We start from the raw sequence: 23,600 nt of genomic DNA, 5'->3' as shown, positions 1-23,600 counted from the left end.
AAACACAGAATTCTAATTGATCATAGAAATCAGTATTCCTATGATGTATAACCTCCAGGTTCAAAGTCTGGCACTGTCTTTTGTGCCTCTGCAAGGTCCCTTGCCACTACGGATGTGCACAAACCTGTGGGTTCTCCAAACTGGTTCAAATGACTGGCTGTTTGGCCAGCACCTTTAAGGTGCCCTTACCCCTCCCACCACATTCCCCCCACCGGCCCTCCATTTTAAAAGTGTGCATTGGGGTGGCAGCATACCTCCCTGCCTCCCTGTGTCCTCTTTGGCCAGAAGTGCCTGGTGTGCATGCATGCAGCCAAAAGAAGTACTTCCCTGCTTCCGAAGCACAAATGCTCTATACCTGTGCATAAACACCCATGCTTCAGAAGTGGGAGTATATCCATGGCATGTGTACTTCTTTTGACTGTTAGGTTTGCAGCATTAGGTAGTTGGCCAGCAGCAGTTTATAAAATACAGTTTTATAACCATAAGAACATAACAACAGCCCTGCTGGATTGGGCCTAAGGCCCATCTAGTCCAGCATCCTGTTTCACACAGTGGCCCACTAGATGCCACTGGAAACCTACAGCAGGAGTTGAAGACATGCCCTCTTTCCTGCTGTCACTCCCTGCAACTGGTACTATATTGATACTATATATATTGGCAACTGATACTATATTGATACTAGTATACAATACTATACTATCAGTATACTATACTGAGATATACTATCTGGAACCAAACAGAGAGTTTGGTTTCAGATAGTATATCAATCTTGGTTTGAGCAACAAAGCAGATGATTTGATGCAGCAGCTGATCTTAAACAGTGGATCTTATAGTTGACTGTGCTTTTATACCTTGTAGAAAAACATCTTGATGTGGTTCAGAAATTATGTGTATTGTGCTTTTGTTGAGGATGGGATTTGCCCACAGTAACTACCTTGCCTGGCATCTTGAATTGTCTGGGAAAGGCCTTGTTCATGCAATGCAGTTAGGTATTGACTTTTGGCAAGAAGATAGAGTAAACTTATATCAAGGAATATTAAGACATATAATGTGCAGGGGAATCCCATCTCCCCCATGAAATGCCCTTTTCATTCCAGCTGGCCTCTCCAAATGTGGTCTTTAGAGTCCCACATTCAGACTTGTGGTGATGGAACTTTATGCCCATGAATTAAAGTAGAGATAAAGTTGTTATTCCTGTTGTGGAAAAAGCAAGAGAGCACTTCAACAGGAAGCCCTGTAGAACTTGTCTGAGAGACAAACTATTATTTTCTGTGGGATATGACTTCTCAAGAACTACAAGTCCCAATATCCCTTAGACTTGAAAAGTGAGCATTTCCCAAGATAGATGGTTTCTAGGGGTATGCAAATCGATTTGCCCTCAAATCGATTCAGGTCAAATTGGGGGTTATTTGACCAATTCAGGGTCAAGGAGAATCACCCCTGATTTGACACAAATCGATTTGGGTGATTTGTGTGCCATTTTGAGGTCCGTTTTGCTTGGAAATGGGCCTCAAATTGGCATTTTCTAGGGAGAGGTGCTCTTCCAATTGGGATCAGTGGGTAGACCAGCCCTCCTCTCTGGACTGGTCTACCTGGGCCAGAAAAATGAGCCTCAAAATGGCACACAAATCACATGAATAGATTTGGATGATTCGGGAGTGATTAATCGAGGCAGGCATGCAGCCAAGCTGCCTGCATTTGATGAATCAGTTTGAAGAACTGTGATTTGATTTGGCCTTGAATTGAATCACAGATTTTGATTCATGCATACCCCTGGAGTTGACACGGACTCGACAGCACACTTTACTTTACTCCCCTAATGGTTTCTCAAAGATGCTGAACTCTGCATAGGGACAGTGAGCAGAAGGCTCTCAGGGCTTTGTGAACAACTCAGAGCTGGATACTGTTTTGTTCTGCCAGAAAAATGAGCTGTTCATGTGTTCACTAGTTTGGACTATTGTTTTGTGAGGACTTTTTTGTTGCTATCTCAGGAACAGAGAATGAATGGGGATGCTGTTTTAAGCTCTGAGAGAGGTGGAGAAACTGGGTAGACAAGTTGAGTGTGTGTGTGTGTGTGTGTGTGTGTGTGTGTGTGTGTGTGTGTGTGCGGGGGCAGAAGCAGCATAAGTGCCAAGCTTCCTTAAATCACAGTCATTTTATATGAAAATTCTTCGACCACAACACTTCTTTATGGAGATAAATGTGTGTTTTAAAATGTGTGTTAAATGTTTGCATGATATAAAAGTTTCTTTTTGAGTTCACCTCTTCCGCCTTCCCACACTGAAATTCCTTTTAGAATGCCCTGGTTTCTATCTATGCTACAGCAGCTGCTGCAGCACTGGAGAGATCAGGTTGAAAATCCTATATATAGGATCTTAAAACAGTTCTGCAGCTGAAAGAATGAATTGTATATTAAAGCTTCAGCACCTAACAAGTTAAGGAATGAAGATCATCAACAGAACATTCATGAAAGATCTCATGAGCTCATTTTTGTTCTCTCATTTAGCTTTTCTTCATCGGAGACTTTTTAAAATGTCATTTTATAAGTTTTGCTAAATGGATTAAAGGCAAATGAGCTCAAGGGAAACATTTTCCTTGAATTGTTATCAATCTTTATTATTAAGTAGGGGACAATGAACAATGAAATGTCAGCAGTTAAGGCATCTTTCCTTCTTACTCTTTACATCTCAAGTAATAAGCCCATGCTGAAAAATGTGTGTAATATACAGATATTCCTGGAACATTATTCCTATGTATTCCTTTTTGAATTAGCAACCTTGTACAAATATTTAATACAATTATGTCTGTTAAAGTATCAGTACAGAACTATCTTATATATGCCTGTTGCTACAGCTGCAATAAGACATAATCAATTTCAAATTGTTCATTTCAAAATTGTTTGAACCTCTGTTCATATCTAAAACAAACAGATTTCCCCCATCTCTTGATTTTGGTATTGTATTGTCAGACAGAATGCCATACTAACAATTATTCATAAACAAACTGGAAGTCTTGCAAGATCTCTTAGGGCTATATCCCAAATTAAATTTTCATATGTGCATGTATATATCTTGATATGGCAATGCCAGAATATATTTTTAAATCCCAACACAGAACGATTTTGAAACCTTTGAGAACTGGATGCATTATTAGAATCTGTTTTGTATTTATCCAGTTCTCAGCAATGAATTAGTAAATGATTTGTGAATTTGTAACAGCGCCTTGCTATTCCATGTATCTGTATCTTAAATGGCATTCTGTCCTTAGACATCTAAGAACATTAGCATTCACTCGAAGAAAGAGATCTCAAGTGTAGTTCATTCTTCAAGACAAACACTCCAGACATCTCTCGTAACTCTGTGTCATTCTCCCAGATAGTTAAATACTACTTGGAAGGTCACAGCCTTGTCAAATCTGTAGAGACTTTTTGACCAATGATTCATTATTATGCTTCAACAGCTAGACATCTATCACTGACCATTCTGCTTACCTGACCTTGTTACCACCCATAATTCCCGCAGCAACCTGTACACACTCTGAATGCCAATTGCTAAACATTAAAATCTTCCCTAAAGCATTATTCTTTTCACCTAAACCATTTCCTCCCCCTGCCCCATGTATTCTTAACTAAGAGTGTCCATTTGAGGTTGGAAAAGAGAGCCCAATTTCAGTATAAGGTGTTTGTTTTATTATAACTGGCAGGTTATGAACTGATGAAGTGTACTTTTTAAACAACAGTGCAGTGTCTTCATTGGTACATTCCGTATGCAGCCATAATGAAATACACATTTATATAGTACTGATATTTATTTATTTATTTATTTATTTATTTATTTATTTATTTGACATATTTGCATACTGCCCAAAATGCAGGTCCCCCCCCCCAATACCTATTATTTCCTTAGTTGTTTTAATTTCTTTCATCTCTTCCCAAATATTTGGGAAAAATAATCATGTGGTTTTTTAAAACCAATTTTCTGTGACTTTTCAGTCTAAGCAACTCACAGCCATGAGCTATAAGCCTATGAACATCAATCCCTACTTTAATTTTAATTTAACTGGCTGTTTGTTGTGACTGCTCCATCCAGTTATTGCACAGCTGCAGGACCAAGTAGAACCCTGCCTTCTAGGTATGATGGGTTTTCTGAGTCTGTACTTGTGCTGGAATGGGAAATTGTGTCAATACAGCACAATGGGATTTGGAACAGGCACATTTCCCTGTGCCTGTTTAGCTCTACTTGTAAACTTTGGACTTTGAGGTGCATTTAACAATAGACATTATATTAGCTAAATGGAACTTCCATGTTCAGATGCAAGAGGAGTACCAAATACAGTCATCGTTTGCCAACCGCGTTCTCCCCAATCAGAGTTTTGAGTATCCGCGACTGGGGAATTGTAACCGGTCTCAACTGGAACACAAGTATCCATGATTTGGTGAGATTTTTTAGTGATCGGGGGCGGGGGTGTTCCCTCAATTTTGGGGGGTTCAGAGGTTCAATCTGCTCAATCCTCTTGCTGACCCTGCCAACTCCTCATGATTTAAAGTGACTGAGTAGTTTGGGGGGGGGTTCAAAAGTGCCTTTGAGTTATTTTTTGAGGTTCAAAATTTTACAGAGGTTCAATTTTCTCACTCTTCTTGCTTATTCTTGGTGATTTTAAGGGATTCTGGGTGATTTTTGGCAATTGTGTGGTATTTTTTTCTTTGATTTTTCTGTCTTTTAATGACCAGAGTTCCCCTAATTCCATTTCCTATTGATTTCAATTGTTCGTCAGCTGCAAATTTGACAAAACACTGAGGTTTTGTTGGAACGGAACCCCCATGGTTGGAAAGGGATGACTGCACTGGGGACAAACAACAGAGAGCCTCTGTTGCCCTTATGCCTGCTAGTGAGGTTCACAGAGACATTTGTCTGGAGTTATTGAAAAGCAAATGCTATGCTAGGTGTAGCTTGATCTTTTCCAGCAAAGAAGTTACAGACATTCCACTAGGAGTGTAGTTACCACTGTTCAAAGGTGTCCAATGAACACAGGTCCCCACTCCCCACCAAGAGCTCTGCCATCTGCCCCTCAATCTCACCCCCTCTATTCCCATGGCTTGTTGCCACCACAGCTTGCCTCCTGCCCCTCTGCCCCTCACTCCCACTATTTGCCTTCTGTCTTACTGTTTGCACAGTGGGGGATGGTGTTCTATGGCTTCCCTCTCTACTCAAATGAGGCCAGATGCATAGAACCCTCCAGCGCTGTGTGGGTCTGCTAAGAAATGTAAGGCACACATGTACCCTGTTGCTTAATCCGGGCATGTGCACACTCTCTATTTTGTAGCCAGTTGCACAGTGGTAAGGGGCTCTGGCTTCTCTCCTTGTTCAAGCACTCCCTAGTGTTGCACAAACTGGGTACTAAGAGGTGGGGATGAAGGATGAGAATAACGGGGTAGGAGGAAGAGGAGGAGCAGCAAGTGGAGTGGTGGCAGTCATTGTAGTGGGTTAAAAAGTAAAGAAAAAGTTGGGGCAATGTTCATTTATTGAACACAGTACCTTTCTATACCCCTGCACTCCACACATGTTGTTATTTATTTATCATATTTTTATACCGCTTAATATGTACATCATTATAAGCCAGGCCCGTACAACATAAGGCCTGGGGGCTGGATTCGACCTGCAGGGACTATTTTACTGGCCCCAGGTATCCTGCGGCAACACAGGAGCTGGAAACTGCCTTATAGCACCATCCTGTGCATGCTTTGTCAGTCATATGCTCCATAGTGTACCCAGTGAGGCTCCCATGTAAGCATGCCTAGCATTGCAGCCTGAAAACAACAACAATTTAGGGAGAAGAGAGGACTTGGCATTTGTTTGGGGCTGGGATGCACTCTAGCGGCCCCACTGATTGAGCAGGGACAGGACCTATTCTCTGGCCACTGTCCTTGGTTAAAACTATGGGTCCATTGACTGGGGGAATAGAGCCACAAGTAACTAATAATATTTAATTATAATGTCATAATGTGCTAATCATGTGACCTCAGCCCCATCAAGTTGTGGATGGTTCCGGCCCACCAGGGCATTTGAGTTGTGCAGCCCTGCTATAAGCACTTATTCAGTGCTTATAATGGTGAAGCTGTTTATCTTAACTATAAGGTGTGTGTGTGTGTGTGTGTGTGTGTGTGTGTGTGTGTGTGTGTGTTACACACTGAAGTGTAGCAAGCAGAAAGTGCTTCTCTGATGACCAGGCTGAAGCAGAAGCAGAAGCCAAGATGACTACTTCTTCTGCTAGGCCTGCCCAGTGGTTGGACTGCTTCAGACCGCCAATGGCAAAGGTCAGTGCTGTGCACTTTATGAATATTCTGTGTCCAAAGAGGGAACTGTGGCATGAATGTACAAAGTCCACTAGGTCTCTAGATTTAATCCAAGATACTGAGGATCTTAGATCAAGCCTCTGTGTTTTCCTGGTATATCAGCAGCCCACCTAAGTGATCTGTACTGGGGAACTGTGCAACAGTTATCACCAAATATAAACACATCTATTAAAGGTAATATTATTGTTTTAAACAGTTGGATTTTCTTTAAACTGAATAGGAAGCCAGGAAAAATTATTTAAACTCCCATGCAAATGGAAAGAACATGGGAACATAGGAAGCTGCCTTATATGAGTCAGACCAGGTACCACACACAACAGAAGATGTGTGCCTTTTATTTTAGCTGGTCAACAGAAAATTACTTTCTGCTTGCTGCAATTTTGACATATCATTACAATAAGTAAGAACAAATGAGAAATGGATGTTAAACCAGATTGTTTAATATTTTACCTCTTATGAGTAGTGAAGAAAATTATTTAAGAGCACTAGAGTAATATATAACCACTGTCTATTATTAAATATTTTCAGTATTGCTGCATCATGCATTTTCAGTGTAATTGTAATCAGAATGTTTAAATAATCAGTTAATAGTTCTCTTTTGCTTTCAAACTAATATTTTTGCAAATATTAATACAGATGCTGCTTAAAGATCTGTCTTGTTAAGCTTTTAAAATTTTAGCACTAGATGTTTTATTTTAATGCATTTCAGGAATAATGTTCAGGTTTTTTATGTCTTAAAGGAGCATAATTAAGTTATGTTTAGTTACACATAATTTAGTTTAAGTTTGTAATTTTCATGACATATATATTTAAATAAAATTTAAAAGGATAAATGCCTAATTCATTTATGTAGTTCCTTAATAAATATTCAAGAGTAACTCACATAGTTGAATACTATATGCATTGGGTCTTTGTGAGAGAGTTCAATGAACTCCTTAATGTGACAGGGAAAGATAACACACTGAGTGACTTACTGTGGTTGGAAGATGATTAAAAAAAAGTGACTGACACAATTTTTTTTCCCAGGTGGGGATAAAAGGCAACTGGTTTCCTGGCCCTTGACAATCTAGTTAAATATTTGACTGACAGAATGTTGGCACCAGCTTTGGAGGAATCGATCAGCCTCAACACAAGGTAGGCAAGTTTCATAAATGTGAAGCTGCATCTAAAACTTAATTTACAATGTTAATTAGTCTTCACTAGCAAATAGCAAAATAAAATAATGCTAGGAAAGTTGAGTCAAAGATTTTATTTTAAATTGAATAAAATCTTTTGAAGGCAAATTAACAAATATGATAAGCAGTTCATAAACTCTTTTTCATAAAATTTGGAAATTCACTTTGTGCTGAATTATGGTTATCAAGAAATAGAAGCACCTTACTGAATATTCTGTTTAAATACTGATTACACTTATCAATATTATTTTTGTTTGTTTTAATATAATGTATTTAATTATAGTACTATGTTACTTTTACAGCTGCTTCCCTCAAAAACACAAAGTAATCATATAGATTTAACTAAGAGTTTATTCAGAAACAACTCCATTTTCTTCTTCTCCTTTCCCTCTCCTTTCCTTTTTGACTCCACCCCTTACACTTTCTACAAGATCCCCACTGGTGATCTTTCTAAACAGCAAAACATAAAAGATACTGAATAGAATACAACATATCCTTTCCCTATATAACAACTAGAATTCAATTGATTTTAAATTCAGTTACATAGTCTTGAAGTCTTTTAGTTGGTCTCCTGTCACACACACACTTATTTCTTGAGTTCTCTGGCACAGGAACTGTTAGTGATGTTCTTTCTGGTAAAGAGGATTGTCCATCACTTCCATCAGCCTCCTCTGTGAGGTCAAACTGGAGGCAAAATCAAAGTCCTCTCTAGTTCCTCTCTCAAGACTTGACTCCCTTATCTCTTTCCTCATAGTATGCATGCTGGAAAGGAGATTCTGTTTCTTTGCATCATCCAATAGGACAGAATCTCCTTGGATTTTGATTATTTGTTTTTGTGCAGAATACCTTTCTCACTTTATAAGACAGCCATATGTGAACAAAGTCCCCCATCTGAAATGTTCTGGGTTAATGCAGGTGTCCATTGCGCATGCGTGGCAGATGCCAAAATGGCCACTGCAACTACACAGAGGCCCAGAACGGGCTGAAAATGACCCCTAAATAAAAGAGATAAATGTTTTTTGTTTGACCATGAATTGAATTCCCACCCCCCCACGAGTAAGTCCTGAAGTGCCTCATTGCCCAGAACCATACTAGACCTTCTTTATCAATGACAGAATACATCTTCTTTGAAGCAGTAAGCACTCTGGAAGCAAAAGCAAGTGTAACTTCCCTGTCCCCTTTTTGTTGGGGGACAGCACCCAAATCTTTTTCAGAAGCATCAGTGGTTACAATAGTGTGCCTGTTCGTGTCAAAATAAGTGAGAGCAGGGCTTGCAGCAATGGCCGATTTGAAGGTCTGACAACTAGCCCTGCAGGATGCATGCCATTTAAATGTTACATTCTTTTAAAAAAGAAGATTCAATGGAGCAACATTGGAGGCAAATTGTCTAACACATTTAGAGTAATACTCAGAGTTCTAAAAATGAGTGAAGTGCATCCTTGTTGTGTGGCTCTGGTGCTTCCCAAATAGCTTTCACCAAATCTGGTTTGGCATGTATACTACTCTGATATATTGTGTGTCCCTAGTACACATAAGTATGTCACAGAGTGTGTGCAAAACATACACTTCTCTGAAGAGATAGTAAGTCTGTATTATTGGAGTTTTCTTAAGACTTGCGTCAGTTTCGCATACAGCTCCTTAATGGTTTTGCTATACACTAAAAAGTCACCCTGAAAGTAAGTGATGCGATCTGTAGTCCCATCATTCTCTTTCAGAGTAAGCAGCATTTCATTGGCATTGGTTAATGGATGACAATGCAATACCATATTGAAGTTCACATCTCTTAAATCTATGCACATTTGAAGAGTACCATTTCATATCCTCACAAGAACAAAGGGAGAGACTGATTCTGATGAATCAGCAGGCTCTATGTTGTCAGCATGCTGTAATCTTAAAAGCTTCTGTCTAGGTGGTTGGTGCAATGCTATTGGTACATTCCTCACTTTGTGTGTACAGGCATTGCATTTGCCTTCATCTGAATTTTATGTTTGGCATGTATGACAGTGCCAGGAGTATTAGCAAAAATATCCAAGAAATCAGCAATCATATCAGCATATGGATGCTCCATCATCTGTAATACGGGTTCTGTTCTATTTGGGTCAAACAAGATCTATAGATCTTTCTGATGTTTCCAGCCCAATATTGACGCTCCTTTTTTGTGACACATACACTTTCCCTTCTGTAGTACGTTATTCCAGGACAGCAGTGAAGTATCAATTTATAGCAATAGGGGTACCTCCATATCCCCATGGGTGGATGTCTGAAGGCTGCAAGTGCAGATCTGATGTAGTAAGGCGTTTCTTGTTAGTTTGGGGAGACAAACCCCAAACTAACCGCAAGTTTGGGGTGGTGTACAAATTTAATTTGAGAGAGAGAGAGAGAGAGAGAGAGAGAGAGAGAGAGAGAGAGAGAGAGAGAGAGAGAGAGCGTAGGTACAGAGAACCAGAATCAGTCAGCACCCACACTTCATGGCCGTTAAGTTTTACTTGACAATGTGGAGAAGCAGGCTCTGATTCTGTCACACTTAAAATGCTGTCAGGAAGTAGTTCATCTGGCTCATCCTTGTCATATAGTGAATCAGTAGTGGAGTGGACAGCAGACTTGCAAACCTTAGCAAAGTGTCACCTTCTTTTGCACCGTTTTTTGCAAGTGACCTGAAACAACTCCATTGCACCTTTTTTTGCAAGTGTTCAGGAACAACTCCATTTCCTCTTTCCCTTCCCTTTTCCTTTCTGACTCTATCACCCACATTCTCTACAGAATCCCCACTGGGACAAACGTCTAAACAACAAAACATCAAAGATAGTGAGGCGCTTCACACCTTTGGTGTGAAGCGCCAGAAGGGGTTCTGCGGGGAGAGCAGACTTAGCCTGCTCTCTCCACAGACAAGCAGCCGTTCGTAGCTGGGTGGCCAGATAGGTCACCCACACGACTGCTGGCTCCATCACAGAGCCGAAAGGGGTGTCAGGTATCAGGGGCTGCATGGCCCCCAGAAGTTCTAGGATGCCCCTCACAAGCGCGGGGGGCATCCTAGAGAGACCTCCAAACCTGGGAGTCTGCTAGCAGCCTCCCGGTGGGGGTATCCTCATGTGTTGCCATGGCGCAGAGCCGCACCGTGGCAGCACACAATCAGAAAACCCAGGTTAGTGGAACGCTCCGCTAACGTGGGCTAAGGGGAGGGCTACTTTGGTGGGCTAGCTGCCAGAGAACCACTGGGCTCGCCTGTGAGCATGCTAGTTCTCACGATGGGGAAAAACCAGGCTGGGCTTCTTTAGCTCGGTTTCCCCCCATTGTGAGAATAGCCTCACTGAATAGAATACAATCACTAAAATACTTGAGGAAAAAATGCACTGAATAGCAGGTTGGAGTAGAAGACCTCCAAGATTCTTGAAAAGTAGCCAGATTACTCTGTTATAGGAAAAACAATCAAGCCTTGAATAGAACAGAACAGAACTTTATTACGGTCATAGACCAATATACAAGAAATACAAACAATGCATCATGTAAATAACATTTTAAAAGAAGAGAGAAATATATAAACTACTTATAGAATGCATTGCTAAAGATCAGATTGAGTTTTGCAGATTATAAAACAAAACCTGGCCACTATATTAATAATTTTTTCATCTGGATTAAGTAATAAAAACTTCAAATAAAAATCATCAGAGTTTTGTCCTAAAAACTTAGACAATAAGGGGGAGATTAATCTCAAGCGGGCTTCCTTAAAAAAATAACAATGTAAAATTGAATGTGTACTAGTCTCCACGTGGCCAGAACCGCAAGGGCAGAGGCAGGCGGGGAAAGGGATGCCCTTGAACCTGCCCTCTAAAACGGCAGATGGAAGGGCATCCATTCGGGCTAATGTCAATGCATGTCTGAATCAAGCCTTGTGGTACCATAAAGACTAGCAATGGTATAAATGCATGAGTTTTAATTATCTTCTCTATCAAAAGAAACTGAATCAGTGACACTAACACATAGCATTCCTTTTAAAGATATGAGAAAGTTTCTCAGAACCTGAAGTTCAGGTGCTGAGGTAGATGTATGGGGACAGAACTAGTAATCACTGGGGACTGTTCCACAGATAACAATAACCTCATTATACCCAAGGAAAACCAGCAAAAAGGGGGTTAAATCAGTGTATCAGCAGATTGGAAAGAACCAGAAATATCTGAGCTTCCATTTTGTGAATTGGAGCCATTTGTGAATAAGACTTCAAAAAATGGTCAAAAAAATCATGATTTGTCATGAAAAAACCCAGATTTTGGTGCTTTGGGCAGGCATTGCTTGAGGCCTGTGGGTAGGGCACTTTATTTCATGTCCTCACCCCACTGGTTTTGGCCCATTTTGGCCCATTTTTTCACAGGAATTGAACTCATATTTGGAACATTTTTTATCTTTCAGCATGCAATCTGTAAGCTGTGTTACAAGCAGCAACAAAAAATTCCCTTAGAAAGAAGCATTATTATAAATAACTAGCAATGATATATTATTTCTCTCATCTAAATTTGCCTAATGAATCAAAAATTTGAAAGCTAAAACTTAAAAATTACACAACTGTCACCAATCACAAATACTTGATGTTTACATATGTTTTCTCTTCTTGCTGCTCTGCAGTCCTATTTAGTTACATCGGTGGCATATGTTAATCAAAAATATTTATTAATCAATTTGTCTTAAAAATACAAAAGAAATCCCCTTTATTGTATGCATAAAAATGTGCTGAAATAAACAAATAAACAAAACTAGCTTCATGGCTATGCCAAATTAATTTGAGTTGGCTAGAATCTAAACTAAGATCCAGCAGTTTTCTGCCATGTATCTTGTCATCTTTATAGTTTTCTTGGACCTGTAGGTTAAAATCACAAAACATATAATATAAACTTTGCAGTGTATGTGATTTATTCTAGACCGTGAGGTCTTTCACATGACCTCACGGCCACTGCTGGGTACTCTGCAGGGAAGGCAGGCACTTGGCTGCCTTCCCTGGCACATGAGCAGTGCCCGCCCTCCCCTCTGATGCACTGGGAGCCCACACCATTGCTGGCCAGCGGTGGCACGAGTTGGGAGTGAGAAGAATTCCCCTCTCCCACGCCCCAGGGTGCCTCACGCTTGGTTTGGCCACTCCTTCCCTCGGGCTCACTGTTGGAAATGGGTGAAGCCTCTTAACCTGGCAGTAAAGAAGCCTCTTTCCTGGGGGAAGCCTCTTTACCTGGCTGTGATTGCCCAGCTGATCACTGGCCAAGATTAAGCGAACCTTTGGCTAAACGTCGGGTTGAAGAATGAGGCTTGGCATGGGGGCAGCACAGGAAGCGACCTCATCCTGGCACTTCACAAACACAGGCTAACCCAGGCTGGACTGCCCTAGCCGGGGTTAGCCTGCTCGTGTGAATACCTTTCATGTCGTTTGGGTTCTCTGGAAGATACAAATGAAGATGTTCCATTTCTATTACACTTGCACTTTATTAGAATACAAGTGAATTTTGGCCCGTTGAATAACGGGCGCTAGTAATGGCGCTCCTGGCCCCCCGCCGCCATTCCCCCTCCCTCCGCCGTACCCCCCCTACCTTTAAGGGCCAAATCGGCCCAGGCACTTGCCCCCGCCAGGCCGGGGAGACGGAGGCCGGGACCGGGGGCGGAGCGGAGGCCATGTAACTTTAAAAAAAAAATTTACTCCCGCGGCAGACGCCGCCGACCGCCCACCCTCCCTCCCGCCCAGCTGCCGAGTCCCCCTTACCCTGGCCGACTGCTGTCGGCCGAAGACTGCCCTCAATTTAAGAGGCAGAGAGGAGCTCGCAAGCAGAGCTCCTCTCTGTGCAAAGCCTCTTGCCGAACTGCCGCTTTGGGCGCAAGGGACGCAAGCGCCCAAAGCGGCAGTTCAGCAAGAGGCTTTGCACAGAGAGGAGCTGTGCTTGTGAGCTCCTCTATGCCTCTTAAATTGAGGGCAGTCTTCGGCCGACAGCAGTCGGCCAGGGTAAGGGGGACTCGGCAGCTGGGAGGGAGGGTGGGTGGTCGGCGGCGTCTGCCGCGGGAGTAAATTTTTTTTAAAAAGTTACATGGCCTCCGCTCCGCCCCCGGCCTCCATCTATTTTGGCCGAGGCGGCGGCTCTGCCGCCACCTCGGTCACTTTCCCCCGCTGCCGCCTCTCCGGCTTCTTCGGGGCGGCCACTTCTGGCCACCCAAGATGGCTGCCAGTGCCGGCGAGCGTGTCTTCCTTGCCCTGTTCTGGGCCTGCGCTTCGCGCAGGCGCAGAACAGGGCAGGGAGGCACGAACACACGCTTGGTGCCCGTCCACGGACGGACACCAAGCGTTTTATTACAGAGGATACACTCAAACACTCTCTTAAACCATCATCTTTTTCAATGCCACACATATTTAGAAATGTTTGTTTTATGTTTATTTGGGTTTTGCTTTCAATAATTCATAGACAAAACATTTTAAGCATCTAATTAAATTATTTTTTAAAGATAGAGTAAATTGATTAACACTTTGCTAGATTAATACTTACCTGTACTTTTGAGCTTTGTCATAAATGTGGCAAATCAGTTTTCATTAGCAAACATTCCTCAGTTGATTTGAGAGCAATTAATCTAATTTTGGTTGCCTTGAAATGACTTCACTCAGGAGGGTATAAATCTGCAAGATAGATAGATAGATCACTTCCTTCATAAATAGATATTTTGAGCAGTTTTGGCTGCAGGTTGAAATGGCCTCATTCCAATACCATCACTTGCACAGATACAGTATCTGGTTGTTGTTTTTTTAAAGGGCTGGACTAATGAAAGCTACAGCTGCCTCTCCTGCCTTGGACTTTTGAATACCGAGAACAACTTGTGCTGATGGTTTCCTCTTCCCAGTTCCCAGTTCTCTCTGGGCAAGTTGTCCTGCCCAGAGAGAGATACACATTTAATGTACAAAAACAAGATGATACCAATACAAGCATAGGCACTTAAAACTACAACATGAGTTTCATTTCTCACCAAGGCATAAAATTTCCAATCGGCTACTTCCCAAGCCAGTCATATTCAACGTTTATCCGGAGCTGCTTCCTCTCTCCTTCTTTGTAGAAAGATATGTGGCTGTCCATATCCATGATCTGTGGCTCTTGCCTCATTTCTTCTTCTTTGGGTGGATGAGTCTTCTGTCTTTCCATCCAGCCAAAACAGGAGGGTTCCACTGAGGGAGGGTTTCTGCACTCCTGTCTTGCAGTAACTAACTAACCACTCAGCTTTTAAGGGTCCAAAGAAGGAATTTAGGGCAGGAGGAAAGGGGATAGAGTTGTGCAGACATTCAGTGTAAGTGGTGGAAGACTGATATCTTTTGTTGATTTTAGATGCCCTGTTTCAACTTTTTTTAAGGAATTACTACATTTTGAGATGTTGCATTTCTGCCTGCCATGAAATTGCTAGACAATGAAAGAAAAGAAGTCCACATCTTCTGCAGGGCAAATGAAATACTATAAGTTTTCATTATTATTAACCGGTCAGAAATATGTCTTTCTGCCACTGCCTGTCAATTATAACTGAATCATATAATGGAAAGAAATTATTAAAACAAGGCTGTAATCCTAGGCATCCATATTGAAATTTACTGCATCAAACTCAAAAGGACATTCTTCAGATAAAATGTATTCAGAGAGAATGTGAAAAATATTGTGATTTCTCTGTCAGAAATCTGACATATGGGACGATGGGCAGGTTCACAGGTAATGGTGCCAAATAAGTACGGGATTGCCACCAGTTCCTGCGGTGCATGTGCTCCTGCTGCTGTTGCTGTTTCCTGGATATGTTGGGTGGAGAATGTCAGTGGCCTAACTCAGCCCAATATTCATCCAACATTTGCAACTAGCCTTTGAAGTTGCCTTGACAATGACAATGTCGAGCTGAAGTGGGCCACTGACATTCTCCACCCAACTTTTCCAGCTTCACACAACACAGAAACAGTGACAGCACCAGGAGCACATGTCTGGTGGAAAGAACCAGCAGCAATCTCATACCTTTTTGTCACCATAACATGTGACCTCACCCAGTGTATCCACCCCAGAAAGGCAGTGGCCCATTGCATGCCCCTTCAGTATTTTCTGATACAGCCTCTGCCTTTGTGGTAGCATTTGGTCTGTACTTAGGGCATGGCCAGTAGGGCGACCACCCTGGGCCCTGCTCTTTTAACCTCCATTAGAATTAACTAGAAGGTACCCCTGCATGGGCTAATTTGGCCCGGGCCCTGCACCCTGCCAGGACTCTCTAAGGACAGCCCTGACTATGGTCAAGCACTCAGATCACTTTCATCTCTTCTAGTTTTCCATCTCTGGAACCCAAAATCTCGTTATAGAAAATCATCTCCCAAGAGGTTCTGGAAAACAGTCCTCTGTGTTTTATAACTGTAACTGATTTATAAAAATAAAAGCTTGCTTCTGACAGCACTGAAGTCGATTTGTAATATTATCTCAGCATCTTATTGGGACAATTGTGCATAGTTGTAGCTTTCTATATATCTGTTGCTCTAATTAAGATGTGTGAAAAATTTACTCCTAGAAAGCAATAGGTCACAAACTACTGACTAATTCAGTGATTACTGCGACTTTGAAATATTGCAACAATTTGTGTGGACACCTATGAGTACCATGATATAGAATCAGTGTTTTCTAATTAATAATATAATGTACAGCTTTATTTTTAAATGCTCCTGTGAAATCAGCAATATAATCTCTTTCTCCAGTGCCCAGATATTTATGTTATACAGAGTCACAGTTATTTAAATATTTATAAAATGAGAGGAGAGAGAAGCACTTTTGAAAAAGCAGTTAATAATGGACTAACATCAAGGGAGCCATCAGTATAACAGCAAAGTGCTTTGCAACTCCAATAACTTCACTAGTGCAGAAGCAGGCCATCAAATTTAATTAAAAGCAGTCAAAAATAAACTGAAAAATTGAACTGTAAAAGCCTATCCTTTGCCAGCAGCTGAAGGCAAAGAGAAAGAGAGCCTTGAAAGTAGTAATGAATTGATAAGCCTTATTGCTTGCAACTTGTAATTTGCTCTGTCAGATTTTAGTATCAGTTAAACTAGATTAATAGAGCAAGCACTGATTCTCTATCTTAAATCCTTCTTTGCACTCCTCTTATTGGGCACCCATGATGAATGGAAGCCCGAGTGGGTCAAAGTTTCAATTTGTTTCCCTGCTTGCTCACTTCATTTAAATAATTCTGGCATCTACGCTTACAGAGATGCAGAGCCAAGGCTCCATGACAATTTAGAAACTGAAATAAACTTCTTATTGACTGGTTTTTGGCCCTTGTGGGGAGCATTTAATGCCTTTAATTCAATGGCATTAGAAAATGCCTGCAATGCAAACTACTGACATCTCCATCTGCCACTAGAGGCTCTCATGGTGAAATGAATGATAAGGAGATTCATTTGTAATGTGATAGGGCTAACACATTTATTGCTGCTTTAAATGTTCAGATTAATGTGGATCTGTGAAAACTGTACCACAAGGACAAAAACAATTTACTTGAGATCATTTTATTTTTTTATAATAATGTTCTTTAATGAAGCTCAAGCTTCCCTGCTGTGACCTTATTATGTTTTCCAACATCAGTGGAAACAGATTATGTTGAATTGAAAGAGAGCTCATGAAACAGCAGGAATTTTGCAGGGGAAGATCAATTACATCCCCACCCCCCAAAGCAGTGAATATGGAACTAGGAAAGACTACAGAAAAGTCAGCATATACTCAGGATAAAATAGATTCATTTACAAACAGAAAAAAATAATTTTGAATACCAAATGTGAACAAAGTTTTTTAAAACTCATGTTGATTTGTTTTCAGCTATTAAAACATGTTGGAAATAATTACAAATAAGAACTTCCTAAAAAGTGATTCATTTTTATTTTTCAGTCATGATCAACAACTTAAATTTCAAACAGGAGACAAAACAGGCAAAATCATTAAATTTAAAAAATCAAGCATCAACCTTCTGCTTGTTAGTCAAGCATTTCCCCGCTGCACCATTAGGTGGCAGCTTATATATACAGTATATATACTGTTAATTTTGCAGGCAATACTGGTTTCTCACCACTAGGTGATTCCAATTTGGGGGTATACCATTTCCTCAAGGTTTAAATAAATAAATATCCTTATTAGAACAGCACACTATACTGGATTAATTATGTTTAAAAATCTAGGAAATTATATGAATAAGCTGAACTCAAAAATAAAGAAAAGAAGATAATGACATGCTGGTGTGGCTGAGGATGGAATTTCATAAACACATCACCACCTGTTACTCAAGAAACATCCCAAGTTGGGTTCACAGCACAATATACAGGATCCCTTAAATCCTGGCATCTTCTCCTAGTATGTTTATCCACTGCTGGCCACACCATTAGCAAACAAATACATGGCATGATGACACTGGGACATAGGATAAGTGATTCTACATGTTAAAGAGGAATAGGGTTGAATTCAACATGGTAATATCATTTTCAGTGGAAGCCTATGTGGACTGTATACTTCTGCTTGAAGCAATGATGACTGAGTCAACCTTGAGCTGTCAATGAACAAGCATTTCTATGAGGGGGGCAGGGAAATGGTCCATCTCTTGTTTGAATTGCACTGTTAGCCATAGATCTCTGTTGCCATGGCCCATTCACTTCCATTTGATTTGTAACGTCTGTCAAATGCAGTTTATAGCTCTGGACTGGATTATTGATATGGATAACTGAATGAAAGTCCCTTGAATTACAGCAGGATCAGCATGCTAAACATATTTTACCTGCTAGAAATATTTTGCCACTGGCTTTTTTGCAGAAATGAAGCTTCATAAATTCAACATCTGGTGAACTGGCTCCTGGCTATCTATAAAAACTCATTTCAAATTTTGGAATACATACAAATTTATAAGCTGCTCATGAATATTTGTAAATTTTCCAAGAAAAAAAAGCAAAATATATTTAATTTTATGTCTGTCAAAACTGATGTGGGTGAGATTGTCACAGTGGTAATAAAAAATCAAACTCTAAATGTGGGGAAAATACAGGAACGATACAAAAATGCTTGTATTGCTGATTGAAACATCTATCACCCATTGAAGAACCATTAAATTACTTGCTGTTGAATATTTAATTATTTCCCATCATGTTTTGGATCCAACATTGTTTGGCAGTTTGATCGTGAAATCCTTCTTACTATTTAACATCCAATTGGATTAATGGTCCATCTACCTTGTATTCTCTATGCTGACTGAAAACTATTCTTACGGTTTAAGGAAATGTTTTCCCAACATTACCCCATGATGCCAGGGATTGAACCTTTGCATTCTACCTACACAAAGCATGTGCTTTACCTCTGAGCTATATCAAAAGCTATATACCTTTTATTTATTCCCCTCACTATTGGTACATATATTCAAAGAACATATCGTTCTGCTCTGTTCAACCTCTGCTAACTGGGCAAAGAGGCACCTTTTAATGTGGTGATTCTCTTTTATTTAGCAGAGGGAGAGTAACTGGCCCTATCCAGAGTAACTGGCCCTATCTACCCCCAGCACAGTACCTCCAGTGACTGTTGCTAGTGTCTACGTTTTTTTAAGATTGTGAGCCCTTTGGGGACAGGGATCCATCTTATTTATTTATTGTTTATCTGTGTAAACCACCCTGAGCCATTTTTGGAAGGGCGTTAAAGAAATACATACATACATACATACATACATACATACATACATACAATAAATATAGGACTGCCAGCTGGGCTTTGAACAGTGATACAATGTAGTTAATAGAGCCACCACATTCACCAATACAATGTAATCAGAACTTGGCCCCAAAGTTCTGTATTGTTATTGTGGAGTGCCTGTTGAAACTTCATTGCTAGAGTGTGCGACATAGAATGTATGCTACCATTATAAATGGGATGCAGGAGAGCATTACTTTCCTCAGCTTATCATTTCCAGAGGAATGGTCAGTTTGGGTTGGAGTTCAAGCAGGTCCATTTGAAGATTACCCATGTGAAATTTCAGATGAAAAAAGACAAAAAATGACAGTGTTATGGTCCCTTTATGTATGGCATGGGGGAAAAATGGGTTTGGCAGCTTCTTGTCAGTTTTTGTTCAAAACAAACCCATTGGGGAGAACATGTTTTTTTTAGTATTAGGACCATTTCATCATACAAGTCTGTTATATGAATTATAAATAGAGGTCATTCACCCAATCAAAACCTGTGTTCTATCCGGGTTTGGGAGCTGTGTGTGCTCCCCATTTTCAGTTGTGTTGAAGCAGGGTAAGAAGGAAACCTGGGTAGAAGTGATTGTGGAAGCAAGGTAGGAGAACTTGGGTAGCTTTTCCTCCTACCTTGCTTCCACACAATCACTTCTACCCAGGTTTTCCTCCTACCTTGCATCCACACAACCAAAAATTGGGAGCACATACAACTCCCAAACCTGGGTAGAACACAGTGAGGCTGTTTTCATGAGCAGCCTAGCCCTGGCTAGGCTGCTTGTGTGGAGCACCAGGATCTGCATAGATCCGCTGCTCACACTCAGTCTAACCCCACTCCTAAGCCCGGCTCTTAGTCAAGGTAAAGGGAGCAAGCTCTCTCTTAACCTGGCTGACAGGCTTCTGTTTCTGCTTGGCTCCATGGAGCAAAAGTGACACAGAGGAGGAATCCCTGTGATGAGTGAATTCCCCCAAGGCACTGCATTCATCGCATGAAGCATTGTGGGATATGTGGAGGCTGGGAAAATGAGTCCCGGCCTCTGTTGCTCCACACTGCTTCTGGCAGTACAGGTCATGTGGGTGTGTGGCTTTCGCACTGGAAATATAAGGATGGGTCATCTGTGGGAAGATAGGTTGAACCCTTCCTTCCCCTCTGTCCCCCACTGCAGCCCACCCAGTCGTGTGAACGGGCTCAGTTTCTGATTATGTAAATGATGTCATAGTGATACATGCTATTAACCAGACATGACCCTTGGGTTTCTTCTTGCTTTGTTTTATTAAAAAATAATGCTTTGTGTCCTATATTTCCTCTGGGTGGCATAGGAAATGATGCTCTTGAACATGGTTAGTAGGATGCGCTCTTCCCTTCCCAAGGAAGGAAAGCCTTTCCCAGATGTTGTTGAAGACCTGTGTGACCTGAGGAAAGAAATAAGAAGATAGTTAAGGCCAGAGGAGCTTATAACATCTGGCCTGACACATGACAACTCTTTCTATCCGTTATAATATTTATTCTGTTTTTGTTATCTAAGTATTTAGATAATTGTGAACGATGTTAGGTGCTTTGACAGAAAGTGGGTATATACATGCAACAAATAAATAATATTAAAAACAGAATCTTAGCAGACTAATACTAGTGTGGAGGAGGTACTTGTAATTAGTTGATATGTTGCTAATGCCTGTAGGCATTGATAACTTTCTGCAGTGCATCTGGCACTACTCTTCTGAACCTGTCTTTTGAATTTTAAATCTTTTATTTATTTTCCTTCTATTTTTCCTTCTGGGGGTGGAATATATGAAATGATATCAGTATGAATAAAGTGCAAATGGTGTTGATTCTTTCATGTAAGCATGGAAGGCCTGTTGTAAAAATTATTATACAACTCCTGGTAGAGTGATATTACCAATCCACCCACTCACTCTCTGTGCACACTTGAACCCTGTTCAATGTTCATTTACATAGCATAACAGCATGCACTGCAGGATTCTTCCATTATATTTCTGTTGTTTGTGCTCAGCATCAAGTTCTGAGAGATATAATTCCTCTGAACATGGAGGCTACATTTAGCTCACATGGCTAATCTTCTGATGTTCCATTAATTACTCTAAAAGATTAGTCTCAAATTTTTAATAGTTGAATAGGATTTGCCTAGTTTCTTTCTTATTGTTTAGTTTTGACAACCAACCTACTGCTAAAGTTGTGTTAAGCTGCAGAGCAAAATCCTGTGCATGTTTAACAAGGTAGTTAAAACTATGGCCTGCTGGTAAGAGAGTGCGACACAGATTGAATTATGCCATTGTAAAGAGAATGTAGGGGGCATTGCACCTCCAGGACCCTATGAAGACAGGCTATACTTAGTTGGCATAAATAAGGGCCACTTTATTGTTGTACAGTGATAACAAACTTGCAACAAGGTCCCTAAGTAATCAGAGTGCAGGTATTCCTCCCGTGTGGTGGCCCCTCCTAATGAGGGCCATCCCACACCAGGGCAAGGGCCAGGTCCTGATTTGGTCAGGCTCCATGTCCTAACCTCTTCTCACCACGAGGCTTCCCCCACTGAGGGGGTAGTGGCCCGACCCACCCCAAACCCAAGCCACCAAAGCTCTGAGCCAGTGAGTCACCCCACCCTCCGAGTGGGGGCCATTCCCAGCCCTCTAGGCTGCCAAAGCCCTGAAGGGCTGTTCCTTGACCCCGCCTCACCCAAACTGGCCCTCCAGCCTAACACCAATCTTGAATCTATCTACCCAACACGTGCACTCTCCTGCCCTAGAAGTGGGGCAAACCTCCATTTAGCCCCGCTTCCCCCACCCAGCTAGAACTTCCTGAAGACAATGTTGCAAGTCCTAGAGGAACAATTTGTTTCCCCGGTTGGAGAGATGCACTCCGTCCCCCCGTACTGCACTGTGTCCTGCACCCGTATGTCCGGATGCTGTATAACTGCCCCGCCCAAGGCATTGAACGCTCTCCCAACCTCTCTGTTCACTTCCTTATGTGCCCTGTTGAAGCAGTGCGGTCACCCTTGGCCCCTCCAACTCATCCTTGGAAGCAAGTAAGACCAAACAAACTGCATATCCGGCCATTGGGTGGCTAGGCCCCGTAAATCTTTGATTGCCTGCAGAATCAGAACCTTGCGCTATAGCAAACCCAGGTCATTGTCTCCCAGGTGAGTTCTCGACCACCTGAAACGGCTGGTCATCGGTGGAAATCATCTCCCCTATGAGGCGGGTGAGGCGATGATGATCCACACGAACAGTACGCTTGCTGCCCAACACTTGTGTCCACCGCTGGACTGGCAGTGTAGCCTGCTTTTTGGCTGGCACAGACACACTGCCCTTGTCCGCCCTAGTGGCAGGTGCACAAGGTGCACTAGCACTGCCAGCCTGGCCAAGGAGACCTAGGTGGTGACACGCCATGTGCCTCCACATGGGTGTCGTACCCAGGTGCCTCGCATCCTTGCCATGGCTGACCTGCACCCTGCAGTGGACATAGCGGGCATGGTTTGGGGCATTTTCAGGGATCTCAAAATGCTCCCAGACACCACTGCCCTTGGCCTCCTGAGCCCTGGGCGCTCTCTTAGGCCTCTTTTGGCTGGGTGGCTGCAGTCTTGGGGGGGGTGGCCGCCGCTGCCTGCCCACTGCTGCCACCCAACCCGCCCCTTCCGCCCTCCATGCGAGTGGAAGAGGCCGGCTCCACTGGCAGAGGAGAGGCAGGCCTCTCCTCCACCACCTCGGCAGACCATTCCTCAGAGTGGTGGGCTTCACGAGGGGGGGACCCACTGAGCGGCGAAAGGATAGGGGGAAGAGGGAGGGAGAACCTGGCTGCATCGCTGCCAGCCGTAAGATCCTCACCACCCACTACCTGCTCTCCCACACCAACAGTCTCCTCCACCACCACTGGCGGTGCCCCAGCAGCAACTGGTGCCACCGAGGAGGGACCCGCCATAGCCCTAGTGCCTCTGGCTCTGCCACGATTACCGGCAGCAGGCTGGGGGAAATTGCGCCTGCAGACAAAACCCTCATTTGGGGCAAAGAATTGTGCAATGGGGAGGACTGGGGTATCTTCAGACTCCTCGCGTCCTCTCCCTCCTCTCTGTGCCACAGCCGCCGCAGGCACAGCCTGCACTTGGCCTCTCCCACCTCTGCCTGCCAACCTTCTGGTAGGCCTGGACGCAACCTGCCGCTCGCATTGGCCAGACATGTTAGACTTTTCCTAAAGGTGGGAGACTTTAAGAGGAAGGCCAGAAAGGGGCAAAAAAAAATAATTTGGAAGGGGGGAGGAGCAAAAAAGCCAATTAATTTGGAGGAGGCGGGAGGGAAATTTGATGGGGAAAATCCAATTGGGGGGAAGGGTAGACTTTTT

At 42.3% G+C, this 23,600-nt stretch overlaps 1 protein-coding gene across 34 annotated transcripts in view; it reads left to right on the top strand.

The window, feature by feature from the left end:
• The window catches only part of PTPRD (protein tyrosine phosphatase receptor type D), a 1,992,390-nt gene that overhangs the window by 562,271 nt on the left and 1,406,519 nt on the right, over positions 1-23,600 (top strand). For all 34 annotated transcript variants that reach the window (XM_053297923.1, XM_053297924.1, XM_053297928.1 and 31 more), the window contains exon 5: positions 7,379-7,486. The gene's annotated coding sequence lies outside the window, so the exon portion shown is untranslated. The remainder of the gene's footprint in view (positions 1-7,378; positions 7,487-23,600) is intronic.

This window comes from Hemicordylus capensis, chromosome 2, assembly GCF_027244095.1.
Source record: "Hemicordylus capensis ecotype Gifberg chromosome 2, rHemCap1.1.pri, whole genome shotgun sequence".
Lineage (NCBI taxonomy): Eukaryota > Metazoa > Chordata > Lepidosauria > Squamata > Cordylidae > Hemicordylus > Hemicordylus capensis.
This window is presented reverse-complemented; position numbering and strand designations above follow the sequence as displayed.